The sequence below is a fragment of the Lissotriton helveticus genome, chromosome 1_2 (genome assembly GCF_964261635.1).
Source record: "Lissotriton helveticus chromosome 1_2, aLisHel1.1, whole genome shotgun sequence".
Classification (NCBI taxonomy): domain Eukaryota; kingdom Metazoa; phylum Chordata; class Amphibia; order Caudata; family Salamandridae; genus Lissotriton; species Lissotriton helveticus.
In genome coordinates this window covers 189,703,376-189,723,485 of record NC_136058.1, presented here as the reverse complement: position 1 = coordinate 189,723,485, position 20,110 = coordinate 189,703,376, and the positions used below count along the sequence as shown (strand labels likewise).

Genomic DNA, 20,110 nt, shown 5'->3' with positions numbered 1-20,110 from the left:
GGATCTATGTGCTAGAAAATGTTTGCATGTGTCCAGTCCAAGTTTGTGTGGGATACATGTATAGAGATTGGCAACGTCTAAGGACAGTACTGAGAAATCAGTTTCCCATTCAATCCCTGCTATACATCTCAGAAAATCACTGGAGTCTCTAATGTACGATGGCAATTTCTGTACTGGAGCCTGTAAAAAATGATCGACATATCGTGAAGTGTTTTCAAGGCAGCTGCCTGTTTCTGAGACTATAGGTCTCCCAGGCGGGTTGTCTTTGCATTTGTGAATCTTGGGCAGTATATATATATATTTCGCTCCACTGCCAACAAAAAATTAATTGACCGGACCAGGACCAGCACTCTCGTTGGGTTAAACCTTAGTTTGGTTTATTGCGCAAAAATCATACAAACAAGACGCATTTCAGCCTTAGCCTTCGTCAGTGTCAGCTGACGTCGGCAAGGCGGAAGTTGATATTGGCACAATACATTAAACATTAACAAAGGACTCCTCATTCCACTGTGGTCGGCATCTTAGAGTAGCTAAATAATAAAAAATAGAAAGAAAGTATATACATTCATTTCTCATCTGCAAATTACTACTATCAATTCAATTTACACACATTTGCGAATTCTGTGGAAGTAATAAAGAAAAGGAAAGAAATTATTATGTTGTTTATGATTAAACCCTGTATGGGTGAGTGAATTAGTAGACAATTGCGCACATCTCCCATTCCGATTCTAGATTCCCATTCCATCGACCTTTCAGCTAGTGTGTTTTAGTTAATCAAAATAATGAGCCACATAGTTCAAAACAAATTAAACGAGTGTTACATGATCCCCATTTAGTAATGTATCTGTTGTCCATCAAGCCCTGGATGGGCTAACAGTGACACTTTTCCCACATATATTGTTTACTACTCTGTCACTGATCAAAATCAAATATTCCTGTCCGAGGATCTAAAATCAACCCATAAAAATAGATGATGGCTCTGTGGTTACTAGTAAACATCTTAAGGTCCCTTCTCTGGCACCTATGCTGCTCATTTTTATACATTTTTGGGGGCTACAGGTGGGTTATAAGTTCCTCTCCCGCATTCAGCCCATTCGGCATTTTTGTTTGGAGTTCGATTATATATCTAGACTCCAAACGTCTAAGTCTTTTCTTGTAGTCCTGTGGTAAATAAATAATTAATTACCGGTTCTATTTTTGACTATAATTAATAAACAGGTAGCTCAATAAATAAGAGTCAAGATTCGAGGTAGCTGGAGTTGACAGGCTTTAATTAAGCATAAAGGACTGGAACAGGACAGCCTGTACGGGGATGGGATGGCAGGGCCCGGCAGCTGCCGGGGCAGGATCTGGGAATGGCTAGCAAACTTTAATAACAGTGCACAATATTTATAGTTAAACAAAATACATTACATTCAATACAGGGGGCGTAGCAGTAGGCGGAGTTTGTAGCAGTCGCGAAAGATAAGGCATAAAGTGGGTGTAACAAGAGGCGTGTACAGGGCGTATACATAGACATGTGATGCAAACGTAACAGAATATGTCATAAAAGGGGCGGAAACATGGAGGGGGCTACCTGAGCAGCTGGGACCTCTAACCTAGTGGTGCGCGCAAACTGACAATGACGTGTTACCAGGAGGACTGGGGGGCTATGACTTCTGTACTAGAAGAGGAGACTAAAGTCTGGAGGGTCAGAGCGACATGTACCTAAAGCCTATCTAGTATCTAGTGTTTAGAGAACATGTTGATAGAATCCTAGAGTTATCAGGGCAAAGGCTAACAGACACTAAGACTGGTGCATGCATAATTCTACATGTAGTGTGTGTGCGAGGAATATTCTATGAATATTAATACAGTATTTCTCTTACATGGAGACATAAAGGCTAGACCATGACGGAAACTATTGATGCGATTCAGTAGCTTAGGAATGCAGAGAAGGAGGGCTGGACTGATAACTAGAATCATAACATACTCTTGGCAGACTAAGAGGCAGAGCCAGGCCGAGCCGGGCACTGTGAGGCATGGAAGTAAGCTAAGGGTCAGGGATACAGGTGGGGGCTGTATCGCTCCTCGGAGAGGGTTCAGGAGACAGGAGCTGAATCTGAGTCCGGGCCCTTTTGAGGCCTAGAAACGGGGATAATTCAATGAATTAACGTGCACACTGTAAAATGTGGCAACGTAGCTTTACATAGGCCTGATATTCGTTGTATTCACGAGAACTGGAAACTGGCATACTAGAGATGGACACAACTGTAATTGCGTTTTTAATTGATCAGAGGGGAATACATGCATATCGATCATGCACATATGACATAACATGGGGAACACGTAGGCACATATAACATGGCAAAATTTACTTTTCCACATTCCCTCCTTGTGCCCTACGTTTCCATCAGGAAACATCTATATTCATGATACCATCTATCATTTCATATAGCATCATTTGCTCGTCTCGAATTGTCTTGGAACGGGACTTAGGACTAGGAATACAAGAGGTAGCACACATGCCGCAAATCGCAGGGCCACATTGTATACAGAGGCAGCAACTGAATATGATCGCTACTGCAATACCTAGAAATGACAATACTTTCCATCCCCAGGCAGATAGGATACTCCAGAGCCAACCGGACCATGTCCAGGTGCCTGGATTCTGGTGTAACTGATGGGCAATTTTGTGAAGTCTGGTTATAGCTGAATAAACAGACGGCGCGTTATTAGGAATGAAAATGCAGCAACTAGATCCGATGACTCTACATGATCCTCCTCTATCGGCCAGTATGACGTCAAGAACGAGACGATTTTGGAGCACGACAAATCTCATAGCAGATTGCTCTTCGGTTAAGTTACCTAGAGCAGAAGTAGTCTCATTCACTACTGCTTCAAGGGTTCTGGTTAACCTACGGATTAACTTACTATTCTGGATAGGTCCTATAAAGAAGAAGAAACCTTTATTGAAATCTTGATACTGTTCTAGAGCAGTTTCAGTTTGATCGACAATTGGGGACTCAATCTCCCTTCTATGTCTGACGTGTACTAGATGTGTGTTTCTATGATAATCAGATGGGGCTAGAAAAACAGGTGGCAGTAGGAAGGCAATGTAACAGGTTCCATCCCAATCGAGGGGCAGACGAACATATGCGGTCTGACCACAAACAAAATAAGAATGACGTGAGGCTTTGAAAATAGATTTCCCACTGTCACTATACTTGACAATAGTAGTACAATCACTATGTCCTACATGTGCGGAACCATTCTTTCGGACACATAATTCGCCTTTGACTGGTAGTACTGAAATGGCAGGTAAGTCTGGAGTGGTATCAGACTGAACATTCAATACCATAAAATTCGAAGAATAATTACCTAAATCATAAACTTCATTTTCTAGATCTAACCCTGTTCTATGGGGGAGACCTTGCTTGTCTGGAAAACATGTTCTATTCAGAAGGGACATATCATTGGAGGATGACGTTAACGTGGACCATGCTCCACACGAACCATTATGTGAAAACGGATAAGGAAAGAGTGGCAGAACTCCCTTCGGTGTCTGGAAAGGGGGGAGTCGACCACACACCCAACAATTTGTGGCATTGCTGGTCTGGTGTGAATAGTGTAACATTCTGATGAATGTGTTATTTCTCATAGCAAGACGATAGGATAACTCGTGAGGAGGCAGATCACTAAATGTGTGCTCTACTGTGGCATTAGAAAACTTATTTACATGAGAAATTGGAAAACATAAATGCAATGCATAACTTGTGCAGGTAACCATCAAACTTAGAAACAATAGAAAACTTAGAAAAACGATACATCGGATAGAGTTTTGACTAACTCTCTCACTATGGGGGTCTATCTCATACATGTCAGATACCTGTCTAACCGTTTCACCCGAGGGGGACTTAGACAATTAAACTGGCTGACTTATTTTACTAGACCGGAGTTTCGATTTATACTCCTGCTGCGGAGTTTTCTCTAACAGAGGAACTTTCAGTTCTGGATTTGAATGAATGTCTGATTTAGAGTCTGGTTTCAGGCAGTCTTTAGAATTGGAAATGTCTGTGGAAATGTCATTAAAAGTCTTGTTTCGGAGTCCGTGAAATTTCTTGACATGAGACAGGTGGACCCACCCCTTACGGCCTTCCAACTTCACGGCCGTACGGGTGGTCAAGAGGACTAGTTGAGGTTGCTTCCAGCGGGGCTCCAGCGGACTTGAACGATCAAAGTTCCTCACAAGTACAAAACATCCTGGAACGATTTCATGCGGTTTCACTTTCATTGTCTGGAAATGCGGCGGCAACCTGTGAACGACAAGAGTGTAGGGCAGACATCAAGGAAGCTAGGTAATCTGTCAGCATATTACTGGAAACATCTGTAATACTTCGGGGTCTAGGTGTACCCCACATGTTCGGGGGGCGGCCGAATACGACCTCATAAGGAGACAGACCTGATCTGGAGTGTGCAACCATTCGCATGAAGAATAGAGCAACTGGCAGGGCAACTAGCCAGTCTACACCTTTCTCTTTACATGTCTTAGCAATACGGATTTTCAGGGTTTGATTATGTCTCTCTACGAGACCGGCTGCTTCAGGATGGCGTACACAATGGAACTTCCACTGGTACCCTAACAAAAGGGAAACATGCTTCATTAACTCAGATGAGAATGGCTGGCCGTTATCTGAATACACGACCCTAGGGAGTCCATAGCGGGGGAAGAATTCACGAACCAGCTGCTTGGCAGTGGTCGCGGCTGTGTAATCTGGAACTGGATATGCTTCTGTCCACCTGGACAAAGCGCATACAACTACAAGGACATACTTGAAACCTCGACATCGCTCCATCTGAATATAATCCATCTGGAGGACTTCAAAAGGGTGGTCAGGAGGTTGGAATCCACCTTGTTCCACCGGGACACTTTTACCTGGATTGAACTGACAACATATCATACAGGTACAGACTTTCTGCTTGGCTGCAGCTCGTAAGTGCTTGTTAAACCAAAGGTTCTGTATACTGTCTAACATGGCTTTTTCTCCTAGGTGTGCTGGACTATGTGCGGTATTGATAATGACTTGAACCATAGAGTCGGGGAGAAACCATGTGGCTTTTCCCTTCGTCACCCATCCCTGATCTGTCTGGACCCCTCCTTGTTCGGACCATTTCTTGATTTCTTCAGGAGTGGCATGTAACTGTATGTCTATGACATCTTGTGTAGGGTCCTTAACTGTCATACATGTAGTCTGTTCTGGAATGAATGTCTGTGTCTTGTTAACTGGAATGTCTGGTGTCTGAGCTGTAAGCTTGGCTGTTCGATCTGCTAGATCATTACCTTGGGAAATAATATCAGTAACTTTCGTATGTGCCTTGCACTTCATGATAGCGATAGCTGTCGGTAAATGTATCGCATCTAACAGAGCTTGAATGAGGAGACCATGCTGAATCTTGGTTCCATGAGAAGTCATGAAACCTCTTTCCTGCCAGAGCACTCCGAAGTCGTGTACAACTCCGAATGCGTAACGTGAATCTGTATATATGTTTACTTTCAGGTTCTTGGCACGTATGCAGGCTTGGGTCAGAGCAACTAGCTCTGCTGCTTGAGCAGACAGGGTGTCAATACGGTGTGTCTCAATAACTTCTGTTTCAGTAGTCACTGCATACGCGGCTACTAGTTCTCCTGTACTAGTTCTCATACATGAACCATCCACATAAAGTGTCAGGTCGGGATCAGGTAATGCAATGTCTGTCAGGTCTTGTCTTGGCTTAGTCATAATATTAATGACTTCCACGCAGTCATGTGTGGCAGGATTTGAAGTAACTGATGGTAACAGGGTAGCAGGATTTAAAACGTTGCAGCGTCTGATTTCTATGTGTGGCTGGAACAGGGTCAGTTCATAACCTGTTAAACGTGCAATGGTCAAGTGCTGTGTCTGTGTTCGGTTTAAAAGAACTTCCACGGAGTGTGGAACTTGTACTGTCAGGGAGTGTCCTAATACTATGGAATCACTCTGTCTGATAGCTAGAGCTGTGGCTGCAACTGACTTGAGGCACGCAGGCAGAGCCTGGGCTACTGGATCTAATGTGCTCGAAAAATAAGCACAAGGCTTGTATTGTCCTGCTTGATCTTGTGTGAGAACAGATAATGCAGTACCATTACGTTCTGTGACAAAAAGTGTAAAAGGCTTACTGTAGTTCGGTGTAGCTAGAACAGGTGCTTGGCATAAAGCTTTCTTTAACTCATTAAAACAAAGTGTATGTTCAGATGTCCAAGGGAGGACAGTCGATACGGCTGCCTCCTGTGTCGTTAACTGTATCAGTGGCTTTGCTAGAAATGCATACTGAGGAATCCATTGTCTGCAATAAGAAGTAAGGCCAATAAAAGCACGTACCTCCTTCTGTGTCTTGGGCTGTGGAAGACTCGCTATTAACTGGATACGGTCTGGTGTCAACTGCCTACCCCACTTGGACAGTAAGTGGCCTAAGTAGATCACTTGCTGGACACAGAACTGGAGCTTTGAAGGGGACACCTTGTGCCCCATCTCGGCTAGGAAATACAGAACGGTAAGTGATGCTCGCTCGCAGTCACGCTCAGAACGGGCTGTGATCAGTAGATCATCGACATACTGGAGCAGGGCAGTGTCTGTTGGCATGTGAATATTGTCTAGTTGTCTTTTAAGTGCTTGACTGTAAATACTAGGACTTTCTGTGAAACCTTGAGGAGCTCGTGTGAATTTATAGCTCCTTCCATTTAAACAAAAACCAAAAAGGTACTGGCTGTCTGGATGAATCGGAACACTGAAAAATGCATTCTTGAGGTCTATTACAGTAAAAAATATGGCTTCAGAATCAATAGCTGTCAATAGGGATGAAATATCTGGGACTACTGGATACTGAGGTATGATACATTTATTAAGTTCTCGAAGGTCAATCACTAATCGATATACTGGAGGTGCATTTGGATCAGTACGTTTCATGACTGGAATGATAGGAGAATTACATACATTGGAGTTAGTTTCTACAACCACTCCTTGAGCAATGAGCTCGTCAATAATTTTGGATAAGGCTGCTACAGCCTCAGGTGGCAATCTGTACTGTCTGATTCGTGGCAAGACTATACCTTGCTTGAGGGTCACACGATGGGGTGTGATTTGCATACAACCTACATCAGTTGGACCTTGCGCCCATAAATGCTGCGGAACCTTAGACAATCTTGGATCAAAATCTCGTAATACATAGTGACCTTTATAGTCCCTTAAAAACAATCGTATTCCTTCTGGAGAGCAACAAATTACTGCACCTAATTCTTTCAATGTTTTAATACCTAACAAATTTTCTGGACATGATTTCGTAAGTAACAAATCAGTAGTTCGGGACAATGGACCAACTTCTAGAGTAACTGGCTTTGATATCTCGTTTACAATAGGCTTTCCTGAAAATCCAAGGGAAACATTTCTAGAGCCTGAGAGCGGAGCCCCTGGAACCTCGTCATGACTGATAGTAGTCCTACTTGCCCCTGTATCAATCAGAAACTTTCTGTCTTTCCCCAATACTTGACTGTGTACATAGGGACCCTCTTGATCTACAGGTATCTCGATGAGAGGCAAGCCTACCTCCCTCTCTAGGCTGTTTCATGAATACTGTTGATACTCTGGATACTCTGTCTGAGCATACTGGTACATTTGCTGTGTAACATGCTGTGTTGCAGCGATGGGCTGCGATGCTGGAGCTGTCTGTTGTGCATTCTGTGGCTGAGAAGTCTGTGAAACTTGTTCTTGTCTAGGCGGGCGTGGTCTTTCTTTAGTTTTACCAGTGGCTATGTTGTGTTTCAGAACTGCACACTCGTTTATAAAATGACCTGGCTGTTTACAATAATTGCATGTCCCTTTAACGGGAGCTGCAGGATGACTGGCTTGATTCGGACCCCTCTTCTGACTCTCTTGTGGAACAGATTGTGCAACTAGTACTTTCATTTTCGTATCTTTCATATGTTTCCTTTCGTGTTCTTGCTCTTCCCTGATTCTATTCTGGTGATACTGGAGCATCTGGAGCATCTGTGACGGGGTACTAGCTTGCCAAGTACTTTCGACTTTCAAAACTCGATTTTTAACTTGTGGACTTGAATTCTCGACTAGTTTAGTAACAAAAAGATGAGGGTATGACTCACTACCTGTCTTCAAACCACTGTTAATTATAAAACATTTTTCAAATCTAGAATAAAAATCACTAGTATCTTCGTCTGGTTTCTGTTTACAGGCTGAGATGGCATCCCAGTCTTCCTTTTTCGTGGCTAGTAATCTTGGCAAAACTTGTATCAATAACTCAGGTAATTCTTTACATTTCTCTCCAAGACCGGTACCTGGTACTCGTATCTTATCTTCAGCTTCTAGAACTGCCCAATCGATCTTTTTCTCTCCCACCTCCCATTCTTTTTCCTTGAGTTTTTCATATATGCCTGCAGGCAACAGGACCTTTAACATTTTAATAATATCTGGATACGTGTATTCTCCCATACGGAGCATGTCTTTTAATTCTCGATGGAACCCTGCTGGATCTTTGTCATGACAGGGGATTAATTTCTTCATCTCTAAGAGTTCCATCTTGGTAACTGGGGTGTAAACAAATACTCGTTGCATTTCACCATCCGGTGTCCTAACTGGGTGTACTTCTCGTAACGGATGCTGTCTATCTATGTAAAATGGTTTACTTTCTGGAGGTGAGACGTGAACAAAATGCGGATTCAGAAACGTTCGGTATTTGTGGCGCTGTTCTAGAATGACACTAATTAAATCAGTACCTAACCCTTTCCATTTATACTGGAGTAACTCGTTCAGAACATCATGTAACGGACCTGGATCAGAATGTTGACCCTCATACAATGTAATGAGGTGCTGAATCATATACATACCCACCAGTCGCTGCTCGGCTGGGGGCAGTTTCAGAAACATTTGTGCCACTATTTCATCTGGAAAAGTGGTAGAATCAGTAATCCATCGAACTGCTGATCGGGCTAGTTCTTGTTCATGCATGGTACTAAGTTCACTATAACCGATTCGTGATTTCAGAATGTGATCGGTAGCTTGAAATACTTGCTCTAGAGAACCTTGTTCTGGTACTAGAGAAGGAAAAGCTTTCTTGTAGTCTAGACGTGAATGTCGGTCGGAGAGTCTAGTTTTACCTACATACGCTATTCTGGTAGGATGCTCGTCGTCTACCTCTTCAGTAGAAGAGTCGTTTTCCTTCTCGCTTACTTGTGCTGCTTTGCGTTTGTCGTGAAACCTTATTATTTCCTTACGAATTTTCTTGTACATACTCTCTATACTACTGAGGGTCTTGTGTCTACCCTCGGCTATATTATCACTCCACCTTGTCAGAACTTTCATTTCGGTCGGATCTTTAGTCGGACAATCTTGTTCCCTTATTGAACAATTGATTAGAAACTTTAATAGCATGAGCTGGGTCTCAGCTTTCCTTAGAGACATGATTTCGCCAATACTTTCTGGATCATCCCCTGTACGGATGAAACGATATATTCCGTCTAGATCTTCTTTCATATTCGGTAGGGTGTCCAAATACTCGGTCACCCGTCTTACACGCAATGAATACAGGACCATATTATCATCGCCTGGGACTGGATCATAACGGCATTCGGTAAGAGCTTGTTTGATATCTGCAACGGACTGATGTTTGGGCGTACGCTGTAACGCACGTTCATGTAACTCGACTAATGTTACACGTTTGTGTGGCGGCGGGGTACCAGGAGGACCTCCTCCCGCGGCCCCTAAACTGGAATCGTCGACTGATACTCTTCGTGCTGGCAGAGTGACCGATGTAGCGGGTACTTGTACTACGGGCTGGACCGGGGGTACCGTAACAGGTGCTGTAACAGGTGCCCCGGTGGCTGGAAGAACAGGAACTACATTATTTACAGGAACTGGCGGAGCGGGATTTGCGTATTCTGGAACTGTGTCGTCCAAATAGGACGAGAGAAAAATATCAGCTGCGGTCGGTTTGTGACGTAGCTTAATCGGAACTAATGGCGGCGGAAAATTACATGGTGCTTCCGGGGTTGCTTTTGGCAAGCCCTCGGCAAGAAGAGGATACATACCCTTAATGAGGGCATTTCTCTGTCTGTCTGACTGTTCGGCTTTAACTCGTTCACCTATTTCGATCAATTCCCTTTCTTGGGCTCTTTCTGAGGATTCTCTACTTAACTCAGACTTTCTGATTTCTTTCTCTGTTCTTTTATGAGATTCTTTGCGCCATAACTCGATGGCATCTTTCTGGGACTGTCTGGCTTTCTTTTTCCATAATGCTTCTTCTACTCGCATGATGCACTCGGCATCCCATGTACCTGATACAGGCCATCTATATTTCTCTTCTAGATCTTTAGTATACTCGACCCATAAGTCTAGATATAATATGGCACTTATGCCATGTTTATGATACATAAAATGACCTGGACTGTCCCTAGGCGGGACAGAAACTGCTTCCTCGAGCAGACCTTTCCTAGTTCTTAACTGACGTAATCTTGAGAACAGAGGCATAACTAGACTGGAGTCTAGACACAATACTATATACAATGAACACAATGATTACTTGAAAAACAACTCATTCATACCACGACATTGAAAACACATGAAATAACATTTAAAATAACAATTCGGACAGAATACTACCTGGAATACTGAGAACAGAAACACATGAATTTCTCGAGAACAGAACAGAACTTACTGGAATGACTAGATGCACTGCTAAAACAGTACGAAACTTACCGGTCTCATAAAGAGACACGTCAGGACCCGCATCCACCTAGATGGACACTTCGTGTTGGATCTGTGTACCCAAACCCACGGACCAGAGACAAATTAATTGACCCTGTCTAGATACTACCCCAGCAACGGTACTCACCGGGCAGCAAGAACGGAAGGCCTCGGACTGGACTGGACTGCTACGACGACGGACGACGAACTTCGGACTTCAGTTACAGGTGGGCCTCCGGATACCTCGGACCTTGAACTCTCGGCTTGGGCTCTGGTCGGGACTCGCCGCGTTCCTCCACTGCCTCGTCTGGATGCTGGACCGCAACCTCCGTCACCTCCGTGGACCTGAGGGATACTTGAAGCAGAAATATCTGCCGCTGCGCAGGATGGTTCCGTCACGGCTGCAGAGGATCAGGGGGCCTGCGTGGCTTCTCCGGCGCGTGGGGAAAGGGCAAGTCCCTATTCGGGCGCCATTATGTGGTAAATAAATAATTAATTACCGGTTCTATTTTTGACTATAATTAATAAACAGGTAGCTCAATAAATAAGAGTCAAGATTCGAGGTAGCTGGAGTTGACAGGCTTTAATTAAGCATAAAGGACTGGAACAGGACAGCCTGTACGGGGATGGGATGGCAGGGCCCGGCAGCTGCCGGGGCAGGATCTGGGAATGGCTAGCAAACTTTAATAACAGTGCACAATATTTATAGTTAAACAAAATACATTACATTCAATACAGGGGGCGTAGCAGTAGGCGGAGTTTGTAGCAGTCGCGAAAGATAAGGCATAAAGTGGGTGTAACAAGAGGCGTGTACAGGGCGTATACATAGACATGTGATGCAAACGTAACAGAATATGTCATAAAAGGGGCGGAAACATGGAGGGGGCTACCTGAGCAGCTGGGACCTCTAACCTAGTGGTGCGCGCAAACTGACAATGACGTGTTACCAGGAGGACTGGGGGGCTATGACTTCTGTACTAGAAGAGGAGACTAAAGTCTGGAGGGTCAGAGCGACATGTACCTAAAGCCTATCTAGTATCTAGTGTTTAGAGAACATGTTGATAGAATCCTAGAGTTATCAGGGCAAAGGCTAACAGACACTAAGACTGGTGCATGCATAATTCTACATGTAGTGTGTGTGCGAGGAATATTCTATGAATATTAATACAGTATTTCTCTTACATGGAGACATAAAGGCTAGACCATGACGGAAACTATTGATGCGATTCAGTAGCTTAGGAATGCAGAGAAGGAGGGCTGGACTGATAACTAGAATCCTAACATACTCTTGGCAGACTAAGAGGCAGAGCCAGGCCGAGCCGGGCACTGTGAGGCATGGAAGTAAGCTAAGGGTCAGGGATACAGGTGGGGGCTGTATCGCTCCTCGGAGAGGGTTCAGGAGACAGGAGCTGAATCTGAGTCCGGGCCCTTTTGAGGCCTAGAAACGGGGATAATTCAATGAATTAACGTGCACACTGTAAAATGTGGCAACGTAGCTTTACATAGGCCTGATATTCGTTGTATTCACGAGAACTGGAAACTGGCATACTAGAGATGGACACAACTGTAATTGCGTTTTTAATTGCTCAGAGGGGAATACATGCATATCGATCATGCACATATGACATAACATGGGGAACACGTAGGCACATATAACATGGCAAAATTTACTTTTCCACAGTCCCCCCCCTAACATCCAATGGGATACAGTCAAGGCAGAAGTAAGTTAAAAGGTTTCTATCACTCTTGTGATGGATGGCAAAGTGCCTAGCTACCGGGTAGTTTTCATCTCTATTACAGATTGCCCTTTGGTGTTCCAATATGCGTAGTTTCACAGCGTTTACCGTACTCCCTATGTAATGATAACCACAGGGGCACTCTAGGCAATATACCACATGAGTTGTAGAGCATGTCATGAACTTTGAAATCTTGGTACGTGAGCCCTTGCCTGGTACTTGGTAAGACAAAACCCTTTTGCTAGAACTGCAAGCCTTGCATTTCCCGCAAGGAAACGAGTCGTGCATGGTATGCAGTCCAGTGTCTGATCTTTTTTTGGCCAAATGACTCTGTACAAGTGTGTCTTTCAATGACCTAGTTTTCCTAAAGGTAAATAATGGATGATTAGGAAGTTCTTTTCCAACCACCACATCAGATGTCAGGATGTTCCAGTTTCTGCACATGATTGCTCTCACTTTATTTGCTGCTACTGAATAGTTAGTAATCAGTCTTATTTGGCCTGTTCCTTCCTTTTGTGTTTTAACATTTCCATCTTTCAGTAGTGTTTGCCTGTTTATACTGTCTACTTTACTTTTGGCATGCTGGAGCACCTTATATGGGTAGCCGCGTGATTTGAAGCGCTTTACGCTTCTTCCTGCTGCCTCCTCGAAATCCCTGTCCATTGAACTGTTTCTTTTGATTTTTAACAGTTCGCCGTAGGGGATACTGTTAATAAGGGTTTTGGGGTGGCTGCTTTGTCCATGCAGGACAGAATTACCTGCCGTATTCTTCCTAAATAGGGCAGTTTGAATAGCTCCTAACTCGACAAAGACCTTTAGGTCCAGGAAGTTCACTTGTTCCTTACTCATCTCTTGGGTGAAGGTTAGATTTAAGTCATTTTGATTTAGAATTGCAATGTATTCTTGTGCCGAGGACTCCGATCCCTTCCAAATGATGAAGAGATCATCAATATATCTCCTCCAACAAACCACCCTGTCCACCCATTCAGCCTTGTCGTCGGCCCAGGCCACCTGCTTCTCCCACCAGCCCTTGAACAAGTTCGCGTAGCTGGGGGCGAAGCAGGTGCCCATCGCCGTCCCCCTGATCTGCCTGTAACGTTGGTCCTGGAAAATAAAAATATTGTTGTTAAGACAAAATGAAATAAATTCCATTATCATCCAACTATGTTCCAGGAATCTGGCTGATCGAAAGCCAAGAAAAGTTCCCACTGCCTTAATACCGTCCTGGTGCCTAATACTAGAATACAGACTGGAAATATCCAGAGTTATTATTAAAAAGTCACTCTCCCAGTTCACATTCTATATATATATTCAACCAAACACTCTCCTCCATTGCAAATCTAAGTGGCTCGGACTTCTTTCTTTTATGGAGGAGAGTGTTTGGTTGAAAATACAGGGATTCGCTACCCCGTCCGAGGCCCGCCACTGAAAGTGGCAGGGATCCGAAGCGACTGTGTTCGGCTATATATATATATATATGATTTTGTTATTCTTGTCAAACTGGATTGTGTTGGAGATTTTGGGAGTGTCGTCCTAGCCGTGTTGCCCGCCGTGTAAAGTGGATCGGACTGTGCCAAAGCCGCGTTGGGATATATATATATATATATATATATATATATGTATATATATATATATATATATCCCAACGCGGCTTTGGCACAGTCCGATCGGACTTCTTTCTTTTATGGAGGAGAGTGTTTGGTTGAAAATACAGGGATTCCCTACCCCGTCCGAGGCCCGCCACTGAAAGTGGCAGGGATCCGAAGCGACTGTGTTCGGCTATATATATATATATAGCCGAACACAGTCGCTTCGGATCCCTGCCACTTTCAGTGGCGGGCCTCGGACGGGGTAGCGAATCCCTGTATTTTCAACCAAACACTCTCCTCCATAAAAGAAAGAAGTCCGATCGGACTGTGCCAAAGCCGCGTTGGGATATATATATATATATATATATATATATATATACATATATATATATATATATATATATCCCAACGCGGCTTTGGCACAGTCCGATCCACTTTACACGGCGGGCAACACGGCTAGGACGACACTCCCAAAATCTCCAACACAATCCAGTTTGACAAGAATAACAAAATCACTGGAGCCGTGGCCTCGATACAATTCAGATGTTTTTACTTGGCAAAACAAGTGTCCCTAAGCGTTTCGGAGTTAACCTCAGTCCTTGCTCACGGGTAAGGTTTACAACCAAGTGAAAGACATTTAAAGGAACAGAGTTCGTTTCCTGTTGGTGATAATAGACACAGTAAACATACTATGCAATATGTTTTGATGCAGGTTTACAATCGATATTCACATGCTCACAATTCCATAATACAATAAGATTACATTGTGGGAACTCAAATAAAGATTATTTTGTAATTTACAATTCATTTTACCCTAGTGGGTTAACCCAACCTAAGGATGGATATTAATGATGCTCAATCATGGACATAGAAAAAGTATTCCGCAACTCTTTGCAACCGGTACTTTTTTTGATCCTCCGGTATCAAATATTAAACCACAAATAATGATATAAATTTATTCCATTCTACCCTAGTGGGTTAACGTTCAATTGTGGTGCATTAGTCCATAATAAACTTTTTCTCGATCAAGCTCACGTGAGCAATGGTTCCCCATCTTTGAACTGTAATCTTATAGCTGGAATCAACTGTGGTCAGATTTGTGTTACTTCTTTCCTGCAATAAAATCAAATACCCTCTTATTACTTCTGTATACCAACACTAAAAAACGAGTTAAAAACCTTCTTAAAAAATTAACAGCGGATGAGATCAGACCAGGACATATATTTTATCTTAAGTGTATTGACATTTCTTCATCAAGATTCAAACCTGTGGGACTCATTGTGTTGTACTTAATAATAATTTTCGAATCTAACTTTCTCAATTCAAGTGTGCGATTGCCTCCTCTTTCTCTTTGGGGAATAAAATCTAACATACAAAATTTGAGAAGGTTCTGATTTTGCTTGTGTTCAATGCTGAAGTGACGGGCTACCGGTGACTGTTTGTCATTCTTCGCAATAGCTCGTAGATGTTCTAAAATTCTCAATTTTGCTTTTTTGATCGTGCTACCAATGTAAAACAGATTGCAGGGGCATTTTATTTTATATCATTCCTACATTTCAAAATCCGGACCCTGAAATAATCAGTGAATGGATGAGCAACAATCAAGAATGCTCTATGATAATGCTTAGAATTTTGATCAAGTATGCTTAGAAGGAATGCCAAAAATTAAATGAAGAAATTGAGGTGATTACAAATAAATTAAAAGAGTTGTACAATAAGGATGAATTTGAACAAGAGATGACGAAAATGAACAAAAGGCTTGAAAAAATTGAAGAAGAAATTAAGAACAAAAAGCTGATTAAATTTGAAAGGGATGAAATGGACTACAGTAAAGGACAGATTCTTACATTCAGTAAAAGGTTTGACCATTTAAGAAAGGAAACAGTCGAAGTAATTGATAAAGGAGCCTCCCTATCGACCGCTGTTGATAACCAGGATGTGGAAACCGGAATGGCCGATAGCCTTGACAAAGATGATGAGCAGAACACTGCTCCAACAATGAATTTGTCAAAAGACCGATTTTTAGAGGAGGTAACGCTGATGGCAAAAGGCAGGGTACAAAACATCCAGGCCAGCAGCGACAGACCGGGCAGAGGTCGAGGGCGTGGAGGAAGAGGAGGAAAACCCAGAAACTTTGCTACAAATGCACAAGAAACCCCAGTGGGAATGCTAACAAGGGTAAAGAGAGCGAAGAAATGAAGAACATAAAAACAGTGGAAAATCTTTCTAATCATTCTTTTACTAACATTGAAATAGAAGTTCTGTCAAAAGGTTTATCTTTCTGTCCATCAGCAGGTTTTAATTATACTGAGACAAGAAGAGATCTCTTTAACTTTACCAGAAAATTGAAGTTAAAAAAATGGTTCGCATCTAACAAAGTCTCAAAAATACACAGTATCTCGGACAATCCGACTGGGTTAACAGTACTAGATATTGATACATTGCATGTGGTCAACGAATTAGGAAATCCTGAATCATTCACTGATGACCCGTTTCTGAATTTGATAAATACTGACATTGATATTGGGTTGAGCAGTGGCAGTCAATTTAAACCCAGGTCAATTTTCATTCCTCAGATTAACAATGATGCAATAAATTGCTTTGAGAGAGGAATGATCACTGAATTCAAAGGAAAACAGAATTTATCCAAACCCCATAGAGACGCAATTAAAACTCTGGAAGAACGCAGAGACATTGTAATTAAGAAAGCGGACAAGGGGGGAAACGCGGTAATTTGGCCACTGCATATGTATCTGGAGGAAGGACGAAAGCAATTGTCGGATCCAATGAAATACTGTGTAGTATCTAGAAACAGTTATGAGATTGCAAACAAGGGAGTATATGACAGATTGTGCGAATGGCGTGACCAGGGTATTCTGGAACAGGATGAATACAGGTTTATATTATGGAAAGACCCTAAGATACCAAGTCTATATTTGTTGCCAAAAATACACAAGGATGTCACTAATCCACCAGGGAGACCAATTGTGTCATCTAGGGTTAGCTCTCTGGAAAATATGTCTAAGTATGTAGGCCATTTTTTACAGCCGTTTGTTCATAATTTACCCTCATATATTAAAGATACCAGCAATTTTTTAAAGATCATTAGAAATATCGTCTGAAAGGAGAGTTATCTGCTCATAAGTATGGATGTATGTAGTCTATACACAAGCATCACACAAAATGAAGGGGTGAATGCATGTAGATATTTTCTAAAGGGAAGGTCATTGTCATATTTGATGCACACCGACGTGATACTTGAAATTATATCAATTTGTCTTAAGAACAACTTTTTTCTGTTCAATAAAATATTGTACAGACAGACCCAGGGGACGGCGATGGGGACCTGCTTTGCCCCCAGCTTTGCAGGTTTGTATCTCGGCTGGTGGGAGGAGCAGGTCGTCAGAAACATCAGACAATATCATGACCAAGTCGTCCTCTGGGTGAGGTACATTGATGACATTTTCTGCATATGGGACGGAAGTCCGAATGAAGCAGAAGAATTTGTACAGGAATTGAATAACAACACCTTTAATTTACAATTCACTAGTGAGACGTGTAAAGATAAGATCGAGTTTTTGGACCTTACATTGGAAAGTGTAGACAACAAAATTTGCAGCAAGTTGCACAGAGAAGCGGCGGCTGGCAACAGCCTGTTGCAAACCCAGAGCTGTCATCCTAAAAGCCTGATAAACAGCATTCCGTTTGGCGAGCTGTTACTCGCAAAACGAAACTGCAGTACAGAAGTGCACTACCTTAATGAAGAACAAATAATGACCCAAAGATTTGTTGATAGGGGTTACAATGAAGCCACAATCAATTCAGCTATTGAGAAAGTAAAAAATGTACAACGAGATGAGTTATTGGATGAGAACAATAAAAAGAAATTGAAGCCAGCTAATAATCAAATAAGGCTTATAACGACCTATCACAATCAGGCATAGAAAGTGCAAATAAGCCTATGCAAATTTTGGGATTTAAGAGACAATATTGGGAATTTTCCATCGATAACATTTAGGAAAACTAAATCGTTAAAAGATAGCCTCATGACAAGCACTATCAAGGAGCAAAAGAAGTCTAATTCCATACAAGGGTTCTTTACCTGTACGAAATGTAAAGCATGTAAAAATAACCACAACTATAAATCAGTGAAATTACGTGGCGAAAAACCAGCCTTTAAGATGTTAAAACATGTGACCTGTGAAACAGAATTTGCAGTGTATGCATTAAAATGCCCCTGCAATCTGTTTTACTTTGGTAGCACGATCAAAAAAGCAAAATTGAGAATTTTAGAACATCTACGAGCTATTGCGAAGAATGACAAACAGTACCAGGGAACCCGTCACTTCAGCATTGAACACAAGCAGAATCAGAACCTTCTCAAATTTTCTGTGTTAGATTTTATTCCCCAAAGAGAAAGAGGAGGCAATCGCACACTTGAATTGAGAAAGTTAGAATCGAAAATGATTATTAAGTACAACACAATGAGTCCCACAGGTTTGAATCTTGATGAAGAAATGTCAATACACTTAAGATAAAATATATGTCCTGGTCTGATCTCATCCACTGTTAATTTTTTAAGAAGGTTTTTAACTCATTTTTTAGTGTTGGTATACAGAATGTCTCAGTTTGTTAATAAAAGGTTATTTGAGTTTGTTGCAGGAAAGAAGTAACGCAAATCTGACCACAGTTGATTCCAGCTATAAGATTACAGTTCAAAGATGGGAAATCATTGCTCACTTGAGCTTGATCGAGAAAAAGTTTATTATGGACTAAGGCACCACATTTGAACGTTAACCCACTAGGGTAGAATGGAATACATTTATATCATTATTTGTGGTTCAATATTTGATACCGGAGGATCAAAAAAAGTACTGGTTGCAAAGAGTTGCGGAATATTTTTTCTATGTCCATGATTGAGCATCATTAATATCCATCCTTAGGTTGGGTTAACCCGCTAGGGTAAAATGAAATGTAAATTACAAAATAATCTTTATTTGAGTTCCCACAACGTAATCTTATTGTATTATGGAATTGTGAGCATGTGAATATCGATTGCAAACCTGCATCACAACATATTGCATAGTATGTTTACTGTGTCTATTATCACCAACAGGAAACAAACTCTTTTCCTTTAAAAAAAGTCTTTCACTTGGTTGTAAACCCTACCCGTGAGCAAGGAGTGAGGTTAACTCCGAAACGCGTAGGGACACCCGTTTTGCCAAATAAAAACGTCTGAATTGTATCGAGGCCACGGCTCCAGTGAGTTTGTTATTCTCGTCAAACTGGATTGTTTTGGAGATATATATATATATATATACATATATATATATATATATATATATAGAGAGAGAGAGAGAGAGAGAGAGAGAGAGAGAGAGAGAGAGAGAGAAAGAGAGAGATTGATATTTATATATACATACTTGTTGCAACACAGGGCTTTCTTTTCTGATTCAAGCATGTGAATCTATGAGTTATCCAGTATTGGTATCTTTCATAGATTCACATGCAACACAATCTCCTCCCCATAGACTCCCCTCATATACCGGGATTATATGTCCCACTTGTGCTCAAAAATATGAGGGAACCATCTTCTATTTGGAGTTTTTTTAGAGAGTGCTGTTGCATGATAGGTTATACTTCAACTTTGGTCCTTCCTTTAAAAAGGGCATAGATAGGCTACCAGAGTGACTACATTGTCATGATAGCCTATGATACTACTACATACTGATTTACTATGGTACCATGGGACTCCCACTTCGACGACGGGGAATGATTCAAACATGTGAATCTGTGAAATATACCACTACTGAATAACTGTAATTAGAGGTACGTAACTTATTTTGCTTTGTCTCAGCAATGTCTGTGGACCCTATTTTTATTTTTATTCAGGTTTCTAGCTCATTTCTTTTCGTTACTTTACAGATGGGGCAAAACCTATATTCAGTTGTAGCACAAGTCATTTGAGATCATCTGTTGGTTGGAAGACACAATGGTGTGTCCTATTATTGTGTTATTTGCCTGAAAAAAGACACTG

The 20,110-nt window shown here is 41.9% G+C and overlaps 1 protein-coding gene across 46 annotated transcripts in view; it reads left to right on the top strand.

The window, feature by feature from the left end:
• LOC144799531 (uncharacterized) overlaps nt 1–20,110 on the top strand; it is a 5,513,712-nt gene that overhangs the window by 1,632,028 nt on the left and 3,861,574 nt on the right. The gene's annotated exons all lie outside the window — the stretch shown is intronic.